Below are 20,207 nucleotides of genomic sequence, written 5' to 3'. Positions count from 1 at the left end.
ACTTGGCCGGTCAGGCAGCATCTATGGAGGGCAATACACAGTTGACGTTTTGGGCTGAGACCCTTCATCAGGAATGATAAAAAAGAGGGGATAGAAGGTTTAAACAGCCTTTCAATGAAACGGTTAGAAGTGTCAATCACAGTTTTCATGAATGCAATGCAATGTTTTGTGAACACTTTGAATCTTAAAAGAATGAAAAGCAACGCTCAGCACTGGTTAACAGAAAAGGACTTCTAAAACTTTGTCTGGAATCTAGTTGCCTGTGCGCATTTCATTTACATTTTAATAACAGTCGGCATGACTGAACAAGCATAATCATATCCGTTTACTTAAGCTCTGATACAACTGGCTGTGATGCACCATAAATACAAATAAAGCACAACTAAAGCTTGACCTAAGCTGTGAGTTTGCTGAAGCTACAACAGTATTATGCTACATTTTTGACCCATGTCATCATGATCATACTTCATTCTTTATACACTGAATACCTCTCTCTCTTTTGCTAAAGCTCTCTGTTCCATATTATTTCCTTGCAATCTGTCCTTGCAATTTCCACCCAATAAACCACCCAACTTACCACATGGTAGCAGTCCCCAGCGACCTGGCCACATCCACACCCCCATCAATAGAGCAGCTGACTGGAACCCTTCAGCCATTGATCACCCGGTGTCATTTCTGTCTTCCCTCACTGTGTCTAATTCAGCCTTGCCTGCAACATTGCTCTTTATGTGCCACTGAATTCTTAAGCAGTCCGCTCACGACCAAATTGGTTGTAAGTTCTTTGTGCAGTGACTGCCTCATGTGCCTCTTCAGGCTATGAGGAAATTCAAGGCAGCTGATCTCTAACAAAGGTGTATTTAACATTGATGATGCATATACATCCTTGAGAAGCCAGCAAAGGTAAGCATGCATCTTGTAGCCATTCAAAAATATTGATGGACAGTTTGAAATTACTGGTGTAATATAATCATGTGAATACTCAATGTGCAATTTCTTCTGACCAAATGCTTCCCTTACAAAAATCAAGATGAAATTTAATGTGATCATCTTAAGTACACATAATATAAGCAGAGGTATTTTCTACCCTTCTTCCATCTTCATGTCATGAATGGACAACCTGTGCATTCGATCACTTTTGATAATTACACCGGGTTAAGGCATTCTTCGCTTTAAACTTCAATCTCTGCTTCTGCGATGGTTTCATGCTTTGAAAATTATGAGTTTTGTGATAAATCATGTGGTTATATCCACATGCATGATAGTTATTTCCTGCCAATTTTATGTGACACAGCTTGTAATGACTGAGTATTAAAATGACTGCAGTCTGTTCATGTACTATTAATAGAAAATCAAAGCTTCATTTCCTTATGGATTTGTAGCTGACCTCATTTTACTTATACCTTTATGCAAGATGTTTTTCTTCAAAATCCAAGAGCTCCTAGGAAAATAGGAATTATAAAAAGAAAAGTGCCTTCAAGCAAAGTTGGCAATTTGAGCTCCAGCAGCCTTATTCTGCATTGCAATGATCAACAACACGAGTTAACAAACACAAAATTCCACCACCGATTTTTCATTGTCAACTGTAGCAAGGCTCAGGTGAGAGATCAAATAATACCTGGTACAATAGGAGTCTTTTTCTTAAAACGTTGGAGATTTCAGATTAACTCTGTGCTCTTGTTATCCTGAAGTGCTGCTGCATAAGGTGATAAAGAAGACTTAATTAATCACTAAGCTCCAGAAGACAGTTGCTTTAATATGACTCGTAAGCAATGCTGATTCGAAGAAGCAATGTCAAAAATTGTGTTAATTAGTTGGTTTGCCAGTTACATGGACAACAGTCTGAAGACATTCAATGCACCTTGCATTAGACCATGGATAGACAATAAAGAGACATCTTAATGTTGCCAATGACTTGTACTTCACTCTAACATCTTCTACTGTTTTGATTGTGGAAGCTGATAATGCAAACTTCCACCTGTAGCTTCACGATTTTCCTTTGAACCTGTTCCAAAGTGTTAGGAACAGCCTCCTCATTGTACAATTAACACAGCAGTTAAATAAAAACTGAGCTTCCATATGGCTCCTGGTGACTTTTCTGAACTGGTGGGAATTCTGCTCAAAGGTGGAATTGCGCATATACATCTTGGGGACTTTTTGCCCCATGACAAAAAAACTTACATCTTGCTGCAGGGTTCATTGTCATGGTTTGGCTATCACTGGGTCTTCCATTTTAAGTTGGTTTTCTGGAGATATGAGGGTGAGGGAGCATAGTAAGGCAAGAGGAAGGAACGCCAGCGTAAACGTTAACTCACCCACCGAGCTGATGCCTGTGAGATTCTAAGAAACTCATTCATGACCCGTAACCCAGTTTATTTGCTGCACTAATGGAGATAGGACTGACTCCCAACAAACTCACCACTCTCAAGAGAGGGTTGGCAATTTAAATAGCATAATAACGCTTTGTAGGTTGAACAGTGAAGCCTAGCAGCTGAAGGGAGCTACAGAGTAGATCAGACAGAAGGCAGGTGTTTATATACCATTGTTTGCAGGCAAGGAGGAGCAAGAGACCTTCTCTATCCATTAACGTCCTTGCTTTCTCTGGAAAAAGATATTGTCTTCCTCAGAATTGACAACCAAAACCCACTGCTCGTGTGGTCTTCCCTGCTGCTACCCATTAGGTAGGTTCAGATGACATCTGTGCCTTCTGCTCCTTCTAGAGACACAAACTGCTTCTATGAATTTTGTATTGACTTATACATAAATAGGCTGAGGAAAATAATGTTCTGTCTTCTGCAATTGATGACTCTATTCTTGATTTTAAACTGAAAGGTTTCCCTTAATTTGCTAAATCAAATTCTTCACTGACTTGACAAGGAAAGCTGGTGAGCAGCATTGCTAAGCCAAGCTATCATCAGTGGGAAATACACTGTATTACATGGCACCACAACTAACATAAGATCTTCAGTAGGAACTCTCCAGGTAAAGATCAATGTGAATGAGTGAGTTACCTTGCCCTCCACTGTTCCACCTTAATTCCACAACTGCTGTCAGCAGAACTGAAGAGATTTCAGCCTCATGTGTTCACAACAGAAAATTAGTGATTCATTTTCATTAAGCTGGTAAATTAAGGCACTGTGGAAGAACAGCAGTTAGTGAGACGCTGTTACGGCCGGAGGTGTTGGAGTTCAGAATCCAAGACCGATGTCATCTGTAAAAGAGTCTGTACATCCTCCCTGTGGAATGCGTGGCTATTCTCTGGGTCCTCTGTTTTCTTCCCACAGTCCAAAGAAATACTGTTTAGTGGGTTAATTGGTCATTGTAAATTGTTCCGTAAATAGTTTAGGATTAAATTGGGAATCTCTGGGCCGTGCAGCTCAAAGGGTCAGAATAGCCTATTCTGCACAATATCTCCAAATAAATAAATAAATTGTAAGCTTGAGACAAGAAAGTCTATAGATGAATTTATGAAAAATATAAGCTCACACCGGCAGAGATATTTTTACAAAAAAAGTTCTTAACTAAAATTCAAGTTAATGGATTTTGTTTTGGGAGTTTTTTTCTGCATCTAATACACAGACATAATTCTGAAAATAAAGGAAGGTATTTTAATTCCCAGTATTATCACAATGATTGATAGGGAAAGTAAGTTTCATCAGTGAACACACAGTAGATTCCAGCTATTACTTCAGATTGGTTACAAGGGTTCTCTCAACTAATATAACCAAAAGTATCTTCTGAATGTTATTCCAAAATGCATGGAAAATCTAAAAACTATCTAAAATTACTTCTCAGAGCATTCAGGGAAAAAAGGCGAGGTAGGATATTATTGCTACATTGAATAACTGATAAACTGCTATCAGTAAATCATATATTTTTCATCTCTTTTGAGCTTAAAAAGTAAATTATTTGGACTTCTTAAGCTGATTGTATTTTAAGATTTTCTTCACATAACTATCTCATTATCCTAACAAAAAGGTTACACCAAGACATGCCAAAAGCTTCACAAAAACTTCATCATAATTCTCTCGAAGAATGGGTTCGGTGCCTCTCTGACACACATAATAGCTTCATGCATAAAACATCACCCTACCGCACAGTTTTATTTACAGAACAAAAGGGAATGAATACAAAAATAAAATGCCCATTTAAAATAATCTGCATAGATTTGTGGTTTAGACACAGTTGATACTTTGTGGAGGACTTTACAGAACTCCTTGTTGTGTATTATTTATTTGCTATGAAAGTGTGATGTGCCCAGATAATTTGAGGCCCTCTGTTGGTCAGGGTCAGCTATCAATATTGCATCCTGGCTCTACGTGCTATGCAAGCCAGGGCACTTGACGATATGCAGAGCAAGCTATTACCCATGCAGTTGATGAATCTAAAGGAATGGCAGAGACTGATACAGTCTGGCACCAGGAGTTTCCAGTCAGCATCAGATTCAACGTAGGACAGCTTTAGGAACCCCAGCTCTGCATTTTTTCTTGTTTATTCCTGAAGCCTTTCCAGCGAGTGGAGGTTTGAGATCAGAGTTTTCCTTCATCTAGATGAGCTGTCATCCAGGCTGACGAGCCCCATCTACGGCTGGTTTTAAGGTGCCAGTAGCCCACCTTTGACCCATCTCCTGTCATTAGGAACGGTTCTGCCGGGCTTAGTTCTTAAGCCATACATGAAGGCCAAGAGATGGACTTTGAGTTCCGAGGCTATTGAGAGCACTCCATTGGGAGCACTTAATAAGTAGTGATGGAATCTTATCCCCACTACCTCCTCCAGCTAGGACAACCTTAAGGAACCCCTGCTACTCATGTATCTGTCAACACAGTCTCAGAAGTACAGTTTGTAATAATATATAATGCAAAACCATATTTTTAAAAAATCATTGCCATCTTTCATTAGGTATGAAATTTGAAATTTCAAATGTACTCTATTTTGTTTTTGAAGCTATATGAACATGTTTGAACACTTCTCTCCGAGTAGGCAATTTGCTTGACGAAGTTGTTCCTAATCTACATAGTCTTATTTGCTAGATTACCAGATTTAGGTAATTTGCCTCTCAGAAAATATATGCATTTATTTATTTATTTAGTGATATATTGGCATGGATAAGCCTTGCAACCATAGAAACCCCTGACATACCCAATTTAAACCTCACTTACTCATGGGACAATTTACTACGATTAATTAAACTATCCAGTGTGTCTTTGGACAGTGGGAGAAAACTGGAGCATCCGGGGAAATCCCATGTGTTCCACCAGAGAATGTATAGAGTCTCCTTACAGAAGACTCCAGAATTGAACTCTGAACTCCGATGCCCTGAGTTGTAATAGTGTTGCTCTAACCACTATGCTACAAAGATGTCCATCGTTAACATTATTAATAATGTGATAACTTATTAATAAATAGTCTAGCCTTGTCTTAAAAGCAGCAGAGAATAAAATTAGAATTGTCTTTTCCTCAAATAACAGGCCAAATCTCTATTTTTGTTTAAAAAACATAGAAAACTTACAGCACAATACAGGCCCTTTGGCCCATAAAGTTGTGCGGAACATGTCCCTACCTTAGAAATTACTAGGGTTACCCACAGCCCTCTATTTTACTAAGCTCCATGTACCTATCCAAAAGTTTCTTAAAAGACCTTATCGTATCCGCCTCCACCACCGTTGCCGGCAGCCCATTCCACACACTCACCATTCACTGAGTAGAAAACTTACCCTGACATCTCCTCTGTACCTACTCCCAAACACCTTAAACCTGTGTCCTCTTGTGGCAACCATTTCAGCCCTGGAAAAAGCCTCTGACTATCCACACGATCAATGCCTCAAAAATCAAATACTTGCTCAAATATCAAGCAAAGGTAATTAAAACCAGGAAGAGAATGAGAATCATTATTCTAACTTCAGTATGGGAGGTCACAAGTAAAATAGCTGAAGAAATATATAGATAGTATTTATTTCAAGTTGTTGGTAGAAATGAATGTAAAAGGTTAAAAAGCATCAAAAAGATTATGAAGACATCAGAGACCAACAATATATTAGAATCAACATTATATTGGAATCTTGATGATTAAAAGAAATGTACAACTTGCACTGAAGAAAGGATACGAAGATAATGTGAGAAGGATCTGGCAGGTAGAACGATGCATAATTCTTACAGAGCCTATGGATATATTAGGAGTGCTAGGAAGAGATTAGGTCTACATGGGCATCTGTATGTGGAACAAAATAAAATGGGTGAGATTTCTAATAAGTATTTCTCTTTAGTTTTTGCAGTGGATAAACCAATGGAAGCTAAGGAATTGAGGTAGGTTCTCTTGGACGCAGCATATGGATTAGCAGGATGCCCTAACGTGCCTAATGGTGGATACGTCAATGGGGCCTAACCTGGTGCATTGTCGGATGTTGTGGGAAGCTAGAGAAGAAATTGTGGAGCCCTTGCAGAGATTTTGGCTTCATCTCTACCCACAAGTGAGGTTCTGGAGAACTAGAGACTGGCTAATGTGGTGTCAGTGTTCAAAATGTGTAGCAGAACTGAGCTAGGAAACTTGTAGGCGTGCGGGTTTGACATTGGCAATGGGTAAATTACTGCCGGGGATTTAAGGGACAGGATTTACCAATATTTGGAGAGACAGGGTCTGCTTGGGGATAAGTAGCAAGGTTTTTTGTGTTGGAAGTCATGTCTAACTTCCTATCTGACGGAGTCCCTTAGAGGTGGTCACCTGGTGTGTAAATGAGCATAAGACAGGAGATGCTGTCTATATAGATTCTAGCAAGGCACATTACATGGCTCTTCATAGCAACCAAGTGTGGAAGGCTGGATGGCATGGATTCCAAGGGGATACAGTGAATTTATTCACAATTGGCTCAGTGGTAGGAAGCATAGGATGATGTTTCTCAGACTGGAGGCCTGTGTCTGGTGTTGTGCCAGAAGGTTTAGTGCCAGAACCTCTTGTTTGTAATTAGGATGTGAACATACAAGATATGGGTAGTAAGTTTGGGGATGATGCTGGAATAGACGGTGTTGTAGATAGTGTAGAAAGTTATGAAAAATGACAGAAGGATCTTAAAAGATAAGTGTGTGGGCTGAGGATTGCCAAATGGTCTTCAATTCAGTTAAGTGTGGGATATTGCAATTTGGAAGATCAATCCAGGATAGGACTTATACAGTGAAAGATACGACCGTGGGGAATGAAATGGAATGGAGGGACCAAGAAGTGCAAATGCATAGTTCACTGAAAAAAATGAGTCATAGGTAGATAGGATGGTGAAAAAGGTGTCTGTCATGCTGGCTTTCATTAATCAGGGCATTGAGTATAGCAGCTGTGAAGTTATGCTGCAGGCACTGTCTATTGGTGAAGTCACACTTGTATTGTGAACAGGTTTGGTTACCCTGTTACAGGAAAGATGTCACAAAACTAGAAAAAGTACAGAGAAGATTTACCAAGAGGTTTCCTGGACTTGGGAGCCAAAATTACAAGGAGGGGTTGCAAAGCCTAGGCTTTATTCCCTAGAATGAAGGAGACTGAGAGATGATCTAATGGAGCTATATAAGATCATGGGGGTCATTGACAGGGTGAAAGCACATGGTCTTTTTCACAAACACAAGAGATTCTCTAGAAGTTGGAAGTCCAGGCAATGCACAAATGCACACAATAAACATAAAAAAGTCCCTCACTCTCTTATTCTGGCATCTTTCCCCTTCCATTCTGTCCTGATGAAGGGTCTCAGCCCAAAATGTAGACTGTTAATCCATTACCATAGAAGCGGCCTAACCTGCTGAGTTCCTCCAGCATTTTGTGTGTGTTATTCTTATTTTTCTCAGGGTGGGGAGGTTACTTAAAATGAGAGGGTATAGGTTTAATGTCAGAGGAAAGAGATTTAAAAGGAACATCAGGGACAGTTTCTTCATACAAAGGGAAGTGCATAGTTAGAATGAGCTGCTAGAACTAACAGATGAGATGAGTATAATGGCAATATTTAAAAGCTTGGGTAATTACATTGGTGGAAGTGGTTTAGAGGGCTATGGTCCAGCTGTGGGCAAATGAGACTAACTCAAAAGGCAACAGAGTTGACATGAACTGAGACCTGGTTTCATGCTCTATGATTATGAAAGATTTTGCTTTCAAATTCTGCCATGTACTCCATTTCCTCGTTGCTGACATTGTATCTTTTATGGAATCCTGGCTCATTCCAATTCTGACATGTTAGTTTCATGTCTGGCCTGAAATAATCTAACCATACATCCATGCAACAGTGAGACCAAGTGTTTCCATCTCTGTCAAACTGCATGCAGACTTTGCTTTTGGATTTGAACATCCACATGCACCACACTGAGTAGTCAAATTGAAAGGTCTTGACCTGAAATATGAACTGTCCATTTCCCTCCATCGATGCTGCCTGACCTGTGGAGATCCTCTGGCATTTTGTGCCATTCTCATGCACTTCTGACTGATATCCGTGAAGTTGAAGTCATCCAAAATGTACCATCTGTATTGTAAAAAACTCCTATCCCAAATTCCATAATCTTGTTTTCATTGACTTTCTCTGTCTCCAGGGTAAGAAACAACCTTTAAATTTAAAAATTCTCATTCTTGCCTCTCTCTGCTTCTGAAAGGGCTTCCAAAGTACGATCCCATGACCTTTCTGGGCTTTTTTTTCCAGCCTCCTGAGCAACCCACATGACCTTGTTTCCTTTTTTTCAGGCTCTTTACCTCTTTTCATAAAACCTTCTTCTTTGATCGCCTGGTTGAATATCCCTAAAGTGAAAATTATGCTTGAAACTCCCCATTTTAAACATTTCCTTATATGCATATCAAATGTACTGTACTACACAAATGTAATTTGGACTGGAATCAATAGATTGGATGCAAGCTGAGATGCTGCATGTTTAACAAAGATGGTGAGACAGACAAAGTGAATGATTACACTCAATCATCTCATTACAAACCAATGGAATTATTTTATAGGAAGAAACATGAGGATTATTTGCACAACAAAATTCCAAGGGTAAGGTTCTTCCCAATTAATCTCCTCAATTTTGCTCGTAGATTGATGAAATTGCAATCTTCTGTTACATTCTTTCAGGATTTATAGAATGTATAAGAAATTGGCTAAGAAATGGACAATAATCAACTTTGATCAGAAGATCAGGTACTGCAGTGGCAGTAAGAATGTATAACTTACAGTTGCTTATTCTCTTGCACTGTGCAGGATGTTGTTGAAATTAGCTTTGTTATTAAGAATTACATTTGATTAGCATAAAGCTCCTAATATGTTAACCAGGTTACTCAGGCACTTCTTTGATCATTTCCTTTGACATTTTAAAGAGGTTGACATGTTATGCATAAAAAGATGGCTTCCAAATACTCGGTTTATTTTGTTTTACTGACAATGCGTTCACAAAAGATGAACAATCAGCAGAAAAATTGCAATTAAAATACATTTTTTTCTGCTGATTTCTATTCTCCTTGCATTGGTTCAGTATTAGTATCATCCAGAGCTTTGATTAATCATAATGTAAAATCAGTGCTGTTTCCAGCTACTGTGTGACTGTGACCGTGACTGAAACTCAAATGATTTAGCAAAGAATTTTTGTTCTTTGAATATATTTTGGCAGCTCATTTAGATGCTGATCTTGGATGAATTAGTTATTTTTTAATCTCCCGCAGTGCATTTTATTAACCAATTTTCTCCTTTCTACCTCCTCTCCTCTTGAAACAGCACTAATTGCTACTTGGGTAGAGATCCATGAGAACCCAATGTAAATAGCCATTTTTAACATGCAAGCTTGAATAGTAGTACTTTAATTTTAACGCTCCTGAGAATGTTGGAAAAAACAAGATTAAGATTAGGCTGAGTCAACTCCCTTCCCTTCTGCCACCATTTCATCTTTAATAAACTTTGAAAGTGCCCATGACATAAACTAAGTCCAGTCCCAACGGTCCCTAATCTCATTGGAACCCAATACCTTAGTTGTGGTTACAAGGTTCCTCCCAATCCCCAATTACCATGGCAACTTCCCCTTATCGCTTTTTGTACTGAGTAGCTTGAACATTACTAATGCCTCAAACCTGCTTTAAAATGTTCTGCAGGGCAGGAAGCCATTTGCATGTATTTTACCACCTGCCTAGACATGAAGAGGGTATCTATGAGTTGCAATTAATTTGGAGAGGTTTTGCCAACATATTAGTTCCCAATATTGTGATATTTGGAACTAGTGTGCTCTGCCCATTACAAACTCAGGTAAGATCTCAATGACTTGCTGAGAAAAATGAATAATTACCAAGGAATTTGGGGTTTTATATTTTAATAACTTACTTTTGTATAGCAGTTCGAACATTGTTGAAATTAACTTCATGGAGCCCTGTAAAGAGCCCATTTACACAAGTTCTACATTGACAGACTTAAAATTCTCTCAACACACTGATCAAGATGGCGCTGTAAACCACGGTGATGTTTAGTGGGCTATGTACAATACTTCTAAATACACCTCTTTTAAATTACTCTGAACGAATTCTGTAGCATGTATATTCCCTCTAAGCAGTGTACTTTTAAATTAGCTTTATGACTCTTACCTCATGTTTTCGATATTTATTGTTTATTTAATTATTATTATTGTTTCTTTATTTCTGTATTTGCACGTTTTGTTGCCTTTTGTACACTGGTTGAATGCCCGAGTGAGTGTGATCTATTATTGATTCTGTTATGGTTATTATTCTATTATGGATTTATTGAGTATGCCCACAAGAAAATGAATCTCAGGGTTGTATATATAGCAGCATGGTAGCGTAGTGGCTAGCACACTGCATTACAGTACCAACAACCTCGATTCAGTTCCTGCCGCTGCCTGTAAGGAGTCTGTACGTTCTCCCTGTGACTGTGTGTGTTTCCTCCCACAGTCCAAAGCTGTACTTGTTGGTAGGTCATTGTAAATTGTCCTGTGATTAAGCTAGGATTAAATTGGGGGATTTCTGGGTAGTGCAGCTCTAAGGACTATCTCAATAAATAAGTATTGACATAAATGTACTTTGATAATAAAGTGACTTTGAACTTTGATCCCATCAACTCCGCCGAGATTCCACCTATGCACACTTGGGGAAACTTAACCTGCTCACCAACTTGTCTTTAGGAAGTGGAAGAATACCTACAAGGTCACAGAGACAATATGCAAACTTTCCACAGACAGTTTGGTTTGAACCCAGGTCACTGGGACCGTAAGACAACTACTGACTGTGTCACAGTGCTCCCATCTCAGTCTGTGCGATGATTTTTCACCTTCACAATGTGGAAAAGTGGTGATGCATATTGAAGTGCAGAATGAGAAAAAGTTTCTGTGCTTGTACTAATGAGTAGTTTTGCACCATTTAGGCTAACTTGGATGCAAGTTATTGGTAAAAATTCTGAGTGACATCCTAAATCACCATTTTGAAAGGGAATTAATTAATTATAACAGTCAACATGGATTTGACAATACAGAATTTAGTTAACATTGAGGAAGTAACCAAGACAGCCAATAAAATCACCATATTTCAAGTAGTTCATATGATTATTTGCTCTACATTTAGCTAGAAGCCACATGGCAGCTTGACTATTAAAGTAAAACCCTTTAGTGCTGAAAGCTGAGCACCAAAATAGCTTAGCGCAGAAAGGGACTTAGGAGTGCATGTGTGCATCCATAGATCTCTAATGGCAATAGGAACTGTTGAAAAAGTAATTGAAAAGTTATATGGGATAATTGATTTCATTGATCATGAACAGAAACATGTGAAGGGGTAATAAACTTCAAAACACTAATGAGGTCAAACCAAAGGTAAGGCAGGAAATTCCGGTCATGATATTTCAGGAAAGGTATGACAACACTGATGGGACAAAGGAGAGATTTACAGTAATGTTGCCAGAATGGAATTTTTACAGAAGGTACATATGTCTCTGAGAGAACAATAGCTGGGCCATAAAATAAGAGGAGCAGTTGTGGGAAGTTGTGAAATTACTTTTAGCCACAGAGCACAGGAAGCCTGGAAATGGTGGTGGGAGAACAGTACAGCACAGGAACAGGCCCTTCGTCCCACAGTGTTGTGTTGAAGCAATTGAAGTTGTAATCAAATGGCTAACTAATCAAATATCTTCTTGCACATATCCTTCCATTTGCCTCACATTCACCTGCCTATCTAAACGCCTTTTAAAAGTCTGTAATGTCTCTGCCTCTACTGATGCCCCAGGGACTGCATTCCAGGCACCTACCACTCTGTGTAAAAAACTTGCCCCTCACATCTCCTTTGAAGTTATCCACTCTCACTTTAAATGCATGCCCTCTGGTATTAGACATTTCAACCCTTGGAAAAAGATATCATTCGTCTACTCCAGTTATGCCTCCCATAAACTTATAAATCTCTTTCAGAATTCCCTTCAGCCTCCAGAGAGAGCAATCCAAGTTTGTCCACCCTCTTGTTATAACATGTCTTAAACGTTGGCCCAGATGGTCTGGGGGCTTTTCTCTCTGTGACGCTAAGGCATTGAGACTGCCCTCAGCTGCTGTGCTTTGTGCCTGCGAACTTTGCGGTGATCAGATCCACTAAAATGATGAACTGAATACCGAGGCTTTGGGTCTACTCCGGGTTGCTCCGGGGATTTTCATCTAAGGACTTAATTTGGTTCAGAATGCTATTGTTGTTGCTCACTTCTGTCATTTGCATGATTTGTTTTGTGCTTTATTTTCTTTTTCTCTGTGGCCACTGACAATTTGTCTTTTTTAAAAATTGGGTTATTTCAGGTTCCTTGCTTTGTGACTGCCTGTAAGGAAACAAATCTCAAGGTTACAGAATTTATGGATTATTTGATAATAAATGCACTTTGAATCTTCTAATTGCACCAACATCCTGGTAAACCTCTTCTGGATCCTTTCCAAAGCCTTGACATCCTTTCTATAGTAGGGCAAATACAACTGAATTTAATAATCCAATTGCAGCCTAATTGCAGTTTTATAAAGTTGCAACATAACTTCCTGACTTTTTTAGCTTAATGTCTCGACTAATAAATGTAAGCATGTCATATGCCACTTAACCACCCTATCAACCTATATGGTCACTTGCAGGGAACTATGAACTTGGACCCATAGATCCCCCTGCTCATCAACACCATTAAGGTTAACAGTGTATGGTCGCTTTACATTTGACCTGCCAAGGTGCAACGCTTCACATTTGGTCAGATTAAACTCCATTTGCTATTTCTCCAACTATATCTTTAAAAGATCTATATCCCGTTGACTTCTTTATTTTAAAAATTTATTTATTTATTAAATTTTAGAAATTACAAGGAATAAATGTAATAATAAAATAGTAAGAAAAATAATATTGACCCTCCCCCCTCCCCTTAACCCTACCCCCCTTAACCCTTATCTAAAGAAAGAAAAAAAAAGAAAGAAGAGAAAGATGGCCTGGATATTGGAGGACCCCCACATGCTCCATGGAGTTCAAAATAATTTTGATATTTATTTTTACTTTCCCCAATTACTATAATTTTATCTTCAAAGGACCTGTGTATTTAATCCTATCTTTTGTAAGTATGGGAGCCAAATTTTCAAAAATATATCATATTCATTTCTTAGATTATATGTAATTTTTTCAAATGGAATACAACTATGTATTTCATTATTCCAATGATCCATAGTTAAATATAAATCAGATTTCCAACTAACTGCGATAACTTTTTTGGCTCCTGCCAATGCAATTTTTATAAATTTTTTCTGATACTTGTTCAATTTAAGTTTCGGTATTGTCCCTTCAATGTCTCCTAATAGAAATAATAGTGGACTATGTGGGAGTTGTACTCCAATAATTTGTTCCAATAAAAGTCTTAAATTTATCCAAAATGGTTGAATTTTAAAACAAGACCAGGTAGAATGTAAAAAAGTACCAATTTCTTGATTACATCGATAACATTGGTCAGACATATTTGAATTAAGTCTATTTATTTTCTGTGGTGTTATATATAATTGATGTAAAAAATTATATTGTATTAATCTAAGTCGAACATTTATTGTATTTCTCATACTATCAAAACATAATCTTGACCAGTTTTTTCCATCAATTTTAACATTCAGATCAGATTCCCATTTTTGTCTTGATTTATGAGTTCCTAACTTAATTGTTTGTTTTTGAATCAAATTATACATACAAGATGTAATTTTTTAAATTTTTCCTTTCTGAATTAATATTTCTACTTCACTAGGTTTTGGCATCAACATTGTTTGTCCCAGCTTTTCTCGTAAATAGGCTTTTAATTGAAAATAACAGAAAAGAGTGTTATTTGATATTTTATATTTATTTTTTAATTGATCAAACGACATCTTTACCTCCTTCAAAACAATCACCTATATATTTAATCCCCTTTTGGAACCAATTATGTAAAAGTTTATTATCCATTGTAAAAGGAATAAGCCTATTTTGAATTAAAGTTCTTTTTGCTAATAAAGATTTCTTTATCTCATCGTCCATATTTACCTTATTCCATAAATCAATCAAGTGTCTTAATATAGGAGATTCTTTTTTTTCCCGTATCCATTTGGATTCCCATTTATATATAAAATCCTCTGGTATATTGTCTCCTATCTTATCTAATTCTATTTTAATCCATGCCAATTTTTCTTCATCAAAAAAAGATGCAATAAATCTAAGTTGATTTGCTTTATAATAATTCTTAAAATTTGGAAGTTGTAACCCCCTAAATCAAATTTACATGTCAATTTTTCCAATGATATTCTTGACATGTTACCTTTCCAAAGAAATTTCCTTACATATTTATTCAGTTCTTGAAAAAACTTCTGAGGTAATTGTATTGGTAAATATTGAAATAAATATTGCAATCTAGGAAATATATTCATTTTTACAGCATTAACTCTACCTATTAATGTTATTGGTAACATCATCCATTTATCAAGATCCTCTTTTATTTTTTTTAATAATGGCAAATAGTTTAGTTTATATAAATTTTTTACATCGTTATCAACTCTAATACCTAAATATTTTATCCCATTCATTGACCATCGAAATTGAGTTGCTAATCGACATTGATTATAATTTCCTTTGGTGAGGGGCAAAATTTCACTTTTATCCCAATTTACTTTATAACCTGATACTTTCCCATATTCTTCCAATCTAAAAGATAATCTTTGCAAGGATTGCAATGGGTTTGTTAAATAAATCAAAACATCATCAGCAAATAAATTAATCTTATATTCTTCTTAATTAACTCTAAAGCCCCCAATATCTGGATCTGTTCTAATTAGTTCTGCTAATGGTTCTATTGCCAATACAAATAAAGCAGGTGATAATGGGCAGCCTTGTCTAGTTGACCTCGTTAAGCAAAATGGTGTTGAAATCTGACCATTTGTAACTACTTTAGCTTGAGGATTAGTATTTAAAGTTTTAATCCATTGTATAAAAGATTTTCCTAACTCATATTTTTCCAATACCTTAAATAAAAAATCCCATTCCAATCTATCAAATGCTTTTTCTGCATCCAAAGCAACTGCCACACTCATTTCCTCTCTTTTTTGTGCCAAATGAATTATACTAAGTAACCGAGTTATATTATCCATTGATTGTCTATTTTTAATAAAACCTGTTTGATCCATATGTATTAATTTTGGTAAATATTTAGATATTCTATTAGATAAAATTTTTGCTAGTATTTTATAATCTGTATTCAACAAAGAAATAGGCCTATATGATGTTGGTTTTAAAGGGTCTCTATCTTTTTTTGGCAATACAGTTATGATCGCTGTTAAAAAAGATTGTGGAAGTTTATGCATTCTTTCCACTTGGTATATTAATTCCATAAAAGGAGGAATTAATCAATCTTTAAATTTTTTATAAAACTCAGGAGGAAAACCATCTTCTCCTGGGGATTTATTACTCTGAAGTGATCCTAAAGCTTCTTCAACCTCTTTTAATGTAAAGGGCATATCTAATCCTTTCTGTTCTTCCAAATTTAATTTTGGAAGGGTTATTTGTGATAAAAATTTATCTAAGCAATCTTATTTTGTGATTCTGATTGATATGGTTCAGTATAAAAAATTTTTAAAGTTTCATTAATTTCTAAAGGCTTATAAGTAACCTTTTTACACTTGTTCTAATTGCATTTATTGTTTTAGAAACCTGTTCTGTTTTCAACTGCCAAGCAAGAATTTTATGCGATCTTTCACCTAATTCATAATATTTCTGTTTAGTTCTCATAATTACTTTCTCTGTACGATATGTCTGAAGTGTATTATATTGTAGTTTTTTATTAACAAGTTGTCTTCGTTTTTCTTCTGTCATATATCTTTGAGATTCTTTTTCTAACTTTATGATATCTTTTTCCAATTGATCTATTTCTGCTGCGTATTCCTTTTTAATTTTAGATGTATAACTTGTAATCTGACCCCTTAAATATGCTTTCATCGCTTCCCATAATACAATTTTATCCTCAACTGAATATAGATTTGTATCCAAAAAAAATTGAATTTGTTTTTTCATAAAATCACAAAAATCTTGACATTTTAATAGAGTTGAATTAAATCTCCATCTGTAAATCGATTCCTCCTTATCCATCATTATCATTGTCATTATCAAGGGGGAATGATCTGACAATATTCTTGCTTTATATTCCACACTTTTCACTCTATCTTGAATATTTTTTGATAATAAAAAAAATCAATCCTTGAGTAAGTTTTATGTCTGTTTGAGTAAAATGAATAATCTCTTTCTCTTGGATTAATTCTTCTCCATATATCAATCAAGTTTAAATCTTTCATTAATGATAAAGTTAGTTTTGTTATTTTTGATTTTATAGCACCTTTAGTTGATCTATCCAGAACTGGATCTAAACAAAAATTAAAATCTCCACCTATTAATATTTTATCATGCGCGTCAGCCAAGTTCAAAAAAACTTCTTGTATGAATTATCATCATTTTCATTTGGTGCATAAATGTTCATAAAAGTCCATAATTCTGAAAAAATTTGACAATGTATAATCACATATCTCCCCCCAGAATCAATTATTACATTTTGTATTTTAATTGGTAAAAATTTATTAACCAGAATTGCAACTCCTCTCGATTTTGAATTAAATGAAGCTGCAATGACGTTTCCAACCCAATCTCTCTTTAATTTCTTGTGTTCTGTTTCTGTTAAATGTGTTTCTTGTAAAAAAGCTGTATCTCCTTTCATTTTCTTAATATATGTTAAAACTCTTTTTCTTTTCACAGGTCCATTAATTCCATTAACATTAAAATTTAAAAAATTAAGTAAATTAATCATTCATAGTACCTTGGGAATTCTTTAAAATTCTCCATGTTGCTATGAATTTCTCCCCAATCATCCAGGCAAAGAAGAAGAAAAATAGAAGAAAGATAACTAATATATAAGAAAAAAAAAACAAAATACCCCCCCCCACTAATGTTGCGAATAAAAAGAACACAACATTACCCCCCTCCATTTTTCGGGTCATGGCAATCACCATGATTGTACACGCGAAACTCGCAGCTATCGATCAGGAGCTCCTCCAGCTCCCCCGCAAAAAAAAAGAAACAAATATTAATAAAGAAAAAAATAATTAGTGTCTCTACTCCCAATTAATACTCCTTGACCATTTTTTTTCTCTTATAATTGTCCATCAAGTCCAACCTTGTTCCAGTTTTCATCATTAGTCCATTTCATTTCTATAATTCCTTAGTCCTCTTCATGAACATCAGGTAGTTCTTGTACAAATTTCTCCGCTTTCCGGTAATCAACAAAGAATCTTCTTTCTCCATTATCCAGGAAAATTATCAATTTTGCTGGATAGCTCAATAAAAATTTATAGCCCTTTTCCCATAAAGATTTTTTCACTGGATTAAATTCCTTCTGCCTCTTCAACAGATCGTAGCTTATGTCTGGATAAAAAAAAACTCTTTTCCCTTCTATCATCAATGGCCCTTTTCTCTTTTTAGCACCTTGAGTAGCTGCCTTCAAGATCATTTCTTTATCTTGGTACCTTAAACATTTTATCAAAATTGATCTCGGATTTTGATCTTGTTGCGATCTTGGTCTTAAAGCTCTGTGTGCTCTTTCAATTTCAATTACTTGACTTTCTTCTTTCATTTCCAAAATTTTCGGAATCCATTCTTGAAAGAATTTTATTGGATTTTCTCCCTCTGTACCTTCCATAAGACCAACAAATTTAATATTATTTCATCTACTGAAGTTCTCAAGTGCATCCATTTTTCCCAACATCCGTTTTCTTTCTGTTGTCCAGGCAAGATTATCGTATTCTACCTTATCTATTCTTTCCGTGTTTTCTTCTATTTTTACTTCCATCTCTTTGACTTTATTATCCATCTTCTTTTGTTTTTCCACCACATTATCAAGTGTATTCTGCATCCTTCTTATATCTGTTCTTATAACTTTAAATTCATTTGTCATATCTGTTTTTATAACTTTTAATTCATTCGTTATATACATCAGGATATCTTTTATGTCTCCTTTAATCTCTTCTTTCTTTTCCTCTTCTTCTTCCTCTGAATTTCCCAAAGAGTCTGTTTCTACTTCCGATCCACTTCCAATTTCACTTCCAGCCGTAGTTGAGGTTTGTAGTTTTGTTAATATCTGTTCATGCATACTTGCGCGCATGCGTTGTTCTTGCCGTTTCTTCTTAGAGACCGCCGACATTGCTGCAACTTCTTTTCCCGCATCATCAAAAATGCCATGTACTTCATCGGAAGGAGATCCAACTTGAGTCCGAGGCTTCGCCGAGACGGATAGGCCTTTTTCCCCACCGATTTGCGTCGTCTTCTAAGTAGTAGCTTTCTTTTGTTTCAGTTTAGGAGCCATATCAAAAGATAATCCTGAGTTGCTTATAGTTAGTTTCTAATAGATATTTAATAACTCTTCTTCATTTAAACCTTATTTCCTTACTTTTTGCGAGGGAGCTGGAATCCCAACGTCTTGACCCTACGTCATTACGTGACGCCCCCCCCCCCCCCCATTGTCTTCTTTGTCAGTCTTCTATGCTGTTCACAACACCAGCAATCTGAAAACTTACTAACCCACCCACCTACATTTTCATCCAGGTCAGTTACATACATCACAGAGGTACCAGTACAGATCTCCTGCTGAACACCACTAATCACAGACCTACAGCTAGACCATTTCTCTCTAAAGAAGCCAATTCTGAATCCAAATGGCTAATTCACCGTGGATACCATGCATCTTCTGGAGGAGATGCCCATGAGCGACTTTGCCATATGCTTTACTAAAATCCATGTAGACTGTGGAAGTGCAGCAAGGCAAGGGTTAATGACAACATTCAAGAGAAAATAACTGTGGTGGTGTGTAGTCAAACCCAGACAAGGGAGACCTTTGAAGTGAGACTGCTGGAGCCAATCTTGCTTACTGCAGACAGATAGGTGCGAGTGACTCTGGCAGTATGTAATTAACCTCAAAGAACATAGCAGTAGGGGGCGCTGGAGACAGACAAGAGAGGAATAATGGAAGGATGTGAATTACTCCCAACAAATAAAGGACAATTGCTTTACTAACTTCAACATATCACTGGTGGTCAGCTTGAAGTTTTGATTAACTTCTCACATCTCTATTGGAAGTGGCAATTGATCTGGCAAGTAAGGAATGCAAATATATACGATTTAGCAAATGATCAAGATCTGTAACTGATAAGCCAACTCAGTATAAAAATAGCAGCTTTCTGCTCAGACTTCAGAACAGTGTGGATGACAGGAGCCACACTGTTCTCCTTTGCACAAGTAAAAGAAAAATACGTTTGAGTTGTAAGAGTGTATGTGTCCTGGACCCAGTTATATTTGTTATTTTATTGCATTATCACTGACAATAAGACAACATCCACAGCTCTACCTTCACCACTTAATAGATGAGACTTTTGGAGAGGTGATCACACTCGGAGCACAGGCTTTGGACAGTAGATGGGTGACCCCCAGGAGAGGTGAGGAGATTAGCAAGCCAGCGCAGGGTTTCCGCTGTGGCCATTCGCCTCAGCAACAAGTATACCTCTGTGGGTGTTGTTGAAGGGGATGACCCTCTAGGCCACACCAGCAGCAGCCAGGCTTGGGTAAAGTGAGGCAGTGCGGTAGTTAGAGGAGCTGATAGTTAGAGGGACAGAGAGGATAGTCTGTGGCGGCAAAAGGGACCCCTGGATGGTGTGTTCCTTCCTGGGTGCTA

The 20,207-nt window shown here is 36.8% G+C and overlaps 1 long non-coding RNA gene across 1 annotated transcript in view; it reads left to right on the top strand.

The window, feature by feature from the left end:
* The first annotated feature begins 778 nt into the window (after positions 1 to 778).
* LOC140727310 (uncharacterized) overlaps positions 779 to 20,207 on the top strand; it is a 62,167-nt gene continuing 42,738 nt past the window's right edge. Inside the window, exon 1 of the long non-coding RNA XR_012098821.1 lies at positions 779 to 900. This is a non-coding gene — a long non-coding RNA (uncharacterized lncRNA). The remainder of the gene's footprint in view (positions 901 to 20,207) is intronic.

This window comes from Hemitrygon akajei, chromosome 5 (assembly GCF_048418815.1).
Source record: "Hemitrygon akajei chromosome 5, sHemAka1.3, whole genome shotgun sequence".
In the NCBI taxonomy this organism is placed as follows: Eukaryota; Metazoa; Chordata; class Chondrichthyes; order Myliobatiformes; family Dasyatidae; genus Hemitrygon; species Hemitrygon akajei.
The sequence above is the reverse complement of the archived record's forward strand: the minus strand, read 5'-3'. Positions and strand labels throughout refer to the sequence as shown.